Below are 5799 nucleotides of genomic sequence, written 5' to 3'. Positions count from 1 at the left end.
ATCAATCAATGTTATGCCATATTCTATCTATGCGTCCTTGAAACTTGGTCATTGAACAAAACTGGATTGTTATTCAGTTAGCGGATAGGTCTAATGCATTACCCCTAGGGGAGTAGTGGAGGATGTGTTAGTGCAAGTAAATGAATTAGTGTTTCCTGCAGATTTTTATGTGCTAGACATGGGAAAACGGTGATCATAATAGTCCTTTTTTGTTAGGCAGACCATTCTGTAGACGTCCATGACTAAAATTTTATGTTCAACAGTGGCTCATTTACTATGAATTTGATGGCGAGGTTGTGAAATTTAAAATGTATGATGCTATGAAATTTCCTGATAGTGAATGATTGTGTGTTTTTTGTGATATTGTGGATTACTTGGACAAAGATTATTGTGAGCATGCAGGAAAAGCTGATCTAGAGGTGGCTTTTTATTGGCCATTCAGCAGACATGATGAAATTGGATTCAGTGAGGAAAGTGACAGGAGATTGAGGGGAAATTCTGAATAGTTCTCCTGAGCTACCTCAGTCAGGAAATATCTACTTACATATCTTTACAAATCTCTAACACTAGGCGCGTTTCCATCTATTTGGCACGGCACAGCGTGGTTCTGAACTAAAGACACTTCAAACCCATCTTAAGGATGTTTTTCTTGGTGAAGGATAGAAACATTACAAGTCATAATATCCAATAGTTTGGAAGCCGACCAAGAGGACACAACTGGTCAAGGTACTTACAGGAGCACTAGGACTGCTATAGCAGTGGACCTATAGCCAGACATCAAGCGAATTAGCCCCACGTCCACATGCCATGCATCCGCATTTTTATGGAGGATGGAGCAAAAGCCCCTCACGTCAACCGCAGGAGAAGTTGAATCCACCAATGATGGAGGTGGTCAAGGCTGAAATTTTGAAACTACTTCGAAGTTGGAGTCATCCTAACCCAATTTCTGATAGATCAGTGGGTAAGCCCAGTACAAGTTGGTACCCAAGTAAACTGGGCTAACTGTGGTGAAAAAAAAAGGAGGATGAATTGGTTTTTTTTTTTTTTCCCACTCGCATTCAAAACGGGTGGTGGGTTTGTACTAGATTATAGGAAGTTAAATGCGTGGAAACAAAAGGATCACTTTCCTTTGCCATTTATTGATCAAAAATGATTGAACGTTTAGCATTCCATCCTTATTATTGTTTTCTTGATGGGTATTTCTGGTTATTTTTAGATTGCTATTGCGCTAGAGGATCAAGAAAAGACGACATTCACAATGCCCGTTTGCGCAACCTTTGCATATCGTTAGGATGCCCTTTGGACTTTGCAATGCACCGGCCACTTTTCCAACGGGTGTATGGTTAGTATTTTTTCGGACTTCATTGAGCATATTCTTAGAAGTTTTCATGGATGATTTTACTGTCTATGGTGATTCATTCGAAAATTGTCTATCTAACCTTGGACTTTGTCTTAAAAAGGTGTGTCGGAAACCAACTTGGTTTTAAATTCTGAAAAAAGTCATTATATGGTTAGTCCAAGTGTCTGTATTGTGGACATGTACGTTTCATCTCAATGGGTATAGAGGTCGATAAGGCTAAAATCGATATCATTCAGTCTCTACCTTATCCCACATTGTGTGCGGGAATTGAGTTCTTTTCTTGGCCTTGCAGGTTACTACAGGAGATACATTCAGGACTTCGCCAAGAGTTAGCATCCCCATGTGCAAAGCTGTTGCAAAAAGTTGTTCCGTTTGAGTTTGATTGCACCATTCACAAACATCTTTTGATCAACTCAAAGATTCCTTGACATCTGCACCAATAATCCACCAGCCACCGGATTGGGAGCAAGCCATTCGAGATCAATGTGTGATTGCCAGTGAATATGTCAGTTGGTGCTGTTTTAGGACAAAAAGTTGCGGAAAGCATCAACATGCTATTATATACTATGGCTTCGCGCTATCCTGATGCCCAACTGAAAACTACTCCACCAACTAAAAAGGAGAATTTTTAGCTATGGTATTTGCATTACGAAAAATTTCGCTCTTATTTACTTGGTACTAAAAGTTATTGTTTTACTCTGATCATGCATCTCCTCGTTTTTTTTTTTTTTGATGGCGAAGAAGGAGGCAAATCCAAGGCTAGAGAACCATGGATACTACTTTATTGGAGGTGAAATTTGTATGTAGAATAGAAATCAAAGACAAAAGAGGGACCGAGAATCAAGTCACTGACCACTTGAGTCGCCTAGTTCAATTTGTTGATGAGGAGCTGAATTTGCGAGAAGAATTTCCTGATTGAGCCAATTATTTTCAGCAAGCGCCCCGAATTACCCTGGTACGCAAACATTGTGAATTATTTAGGTTTACTAAATGGGTTCCTTTCCCCTCTGAATTTTCAAGGGCGCAAAAGGGACAAAGGGTGAGGAGCGGATGCCGAATGTATTATGTGTGGGATGATCCATACTTGGGAAAACAACTGCGCGTAAATCACGTCATCACGACGATGTGTACCCGCGAGCGAGGTAATCCCTATACCTCACATTTTGTCCATTCTTATGCATGTGGTGGCCACTTTGGAGCAAAAAGGACATCAAGGACGGTGTTGGACAGCAGATTTTTTTGGCCTTCCTTATTTCTAGATCGCATACCTGTTCAGTAAGTCGTGCGCTTCAAATGCCAAAAAGAACAGGTAACATCTCCCAACCGAAAGGAGATGCCCCAACAACCCTATTCTAGTTTGTGAGATCCTTTGTTGTTTGGGGCATCGACTTCATGGGACCTTTTCCAAGTTCATATGGGTTTCTATCTATATATTACTCGTTGTGGACAATGTCTCGAAATGGTTTGGAAGCAAAAGGCCACCCGTACTCTGACGATTACTCAAGTTGTTGCAGAATTTATCTAAGCATAACCTTTTCTCTAGGTTTGAAAATTCCGAGAAGCTCTCATCAGTGAATTAGAGGATACACACTTCTGCAACCGAACTTGTGGCGTGTTATGCTTAAAAAGTACCATGTGATGCACAGGAACTCCAACCGCATATCATCCACATATCCAACATTCAAGCTGAGGTTTCGAACAGAGAGATCAAATATTATCCTTGAACAGACCGTGTCGAATCCTACTAGAAAGGATTGGAGCTTGCTTTTGGATGATGTCTTGTGGAGTTATAGGACCGCATTCCAAGACACCGATTGGAATGTCCTCCATATCGTCTCAATTTTTTGGAAAAACTTGTTCATCTGCCGGTGGAATTGCGAGCATAGAGCCTATTCCTATTGGGCTATAACAAAAAACTTTAAAACATGCAGTATGGATGAGAGTGGCGAGCACCGGAAAGCTGTCAGTTGCAAGAATTGGGAAGAGATCCGCAACTGATGCCTATGCCAGCTCCAAGATTTACAAGGACAAAACAAAGGCCTTCCACGCCGAATAAAACAAGATGATCTCTAGACGGTCACTCTCGAAGTCGGTCAGAAAGTTTGGCTCTATCATTCCCCGGACTTCGTTGTTTCCAGGTAACGATACATTCCGCGTTGGAATGGACCGTTTGTTGTAACTAATGTTTTTTCCTCATGGTTGCAGTCTGAAAATTCAAAGCTTTGACACATCCAAAACATTCAAGGTTGAATGACCACCCGAACTTTAACACTATTATGAAGGAGTCCAAGAACATGTCGGAGAAAGCGGACAGCATGATAACACTCTTGATATCCACCTACAATGTCGACTAAAATCGTGGCATGCAGTCAAGTTATAGACTGACTGGCAAATTTAGCGCTGACTGGGAGGCAACCCAGTGTTTCTTCTTTCCCTTTATGTTTTTGCTCGTTCTTATTTATTTTGATTTCTTTTTGTTTTTAATTTTAATTTTTTTCGGAAAAATTTTTGGAAAAAGCCAAAAAATATTTTCTTTTTTTTTTTTGGCTCGCAATCGAATCGGGCAACATCTTGCCCGATCGAGCGAGCGCTCTTTTAATTCGAGACAGTAAGTTGGTTCTTTTACGTTCTCCGCTCGATCCGCAATATCTTGCCGATCGAGCGAGAGCCGCTTTTGTTCGGGCATGTGAGTTGGGCACTTCTTGTTGTCGCTCGATTCCGCAACATCTTGCCGATCGAGCGAACGGCCTTTTTATACCGCTATAGTTAAATGCAGAATTCCCCTTTCCCTCTCTCATTCTCTCTTTTCCTATCTTCTAAATCCCTAAATCCCCCCCCAAATAATCCTTTCTACCAATTTCCCTCCTTTAATTCTTTGTTTCTTTTCTTTTAATCCGCAGGGACTTCTCTCAGGCACCTTCTACCGGACCTTTTTTTCGTTCTTCGCGCACAGGGTGTATCTCACGTTTCTTCAAGGAGTAGGCACCGGATATTTTGTCGCATGTCAGGTGTTCGATCGAATTTGCTTACTTTTTTTAACTAATTGCATCATCTTCTTACTTTTCTATGGGACCTAAACGATAACCCGCGTTTCAAGGCGAGTCATTCTTTCCTCGAGCCCGCCGATCGCTCTTATGCCGAATCCACGCGGGCTCTTTGTCACTGACGCCCGCTCCGTGATCGTTACAATCACCGCCAAGGTAAATCGTTCACCCCCCCATTCCTGAACGAGGGGCTTTGAGTTAGATTTTAGGCTATACCTGATATTGTTTTGGGACTATTCACGAGCGGGGTTTGGAGAAAATTCCTGCGAGCCACCTCCTCCAACTGTAGTTACCAATTGTTCGTGAATTTTATGCGAATGCAGCAGAAAGGACGGATAGCAAGGCGGTTGTTAGGAGGGAAAACTGATTTCTGTTTTGCCCCATGAGTTGAATGCTTTGTATGAAATACCGGAGGTAGACGATTCTCTCTATCAAAGCCTGCAAGCCGATCCGGATTTGGATGAGTGCTTGAACAACTGGCATACCCTGCTGCTACATGGGTTGATCCAGTTTCCGTCATGAACTTCAAAGAGCGTTTCCTACGTGTGCTTCCTGCTTCTTGGTATGCTTTTGTGAATCGGCGTCTGATGTTTGATATTACATTCAAGCGAGGTAAATCTTGAGCGCGCTATCCTCCTTTATGCGCTTGATATAGGAGCACCAATCAATGTGGGGCGCGTCATCCATAATGAGATCCACCGGTCGATCCATAATGTCACAGTGGGTCTCCTACTTTCCCATGATCATCTCTTTTCTATGCATATGCGCCGGAGTTGCTATTCGTAATGATGAAGAGTGGTTGCAGCATCAGCGACCACTCGACTCCCGCTTTTATCGAAGCCAAGAGGGCGTATCGTGTTAAGCATTTTATGAGGGACGACCACTTTCAACAACCGCCAGCCCTGCCAAGGCCACCTCCACCTCCTCGTCGCTCTCAAGACGATTGCCATCCATGAACTCACTGCCTACGCCCATCATCAGGATGCATATAATGCGGTGGCGGCTCATAATTCGCAAGCGGTGGATGCTTTTTTGCGAAATCTCACATTGCACTTTGGTCTTGATCCAAATGCCGTTCCGGCTGCTCTGCCATATCCGCCGCCTTTTCCATTCTAGTATGCCGCTCCTGTCCTTCATCCGGAGGCTGAAGAGGATCACGCCGCCGGCCATTAAACCAGGGGAGTTCCATTTTCATTTGTCACATCTCATTCTGTTTAGTTGTTTGTTCATATTTTGTCTTGTAATGCATTGAGGACAATGATTAGGTTGAGTGTGTGTGTGGGTGGGGGGGGGGGGGGGGGTTGCATTGTTTGCATTTTGTTTCCTTTATTTGTATTGAAATTTTCTTGTGTTGTTATGCATCGTATTGTATTGTTGTTGTTTATGTTGTCAAAA

This window comes from Henckelia pumila, chromosome 3, assembly GCF_033568475.1.
Source record: "Henckelia pumila isolate YLH828 chromosome 3, ASM3356847v2, whole genome shotgun sequence".
Taxonomy (NCBI): Eukaryota; Viridiplantae; Streptophyta; class Magnoliopsida; order Lamiales; family Gesneriaceae; genus Henckelia; species Henckelia pumila.
The sequence above is the reverse complement of the archived record's forward strand: the minus strand, read 5'-3'. Positions refer to the sequence as shown.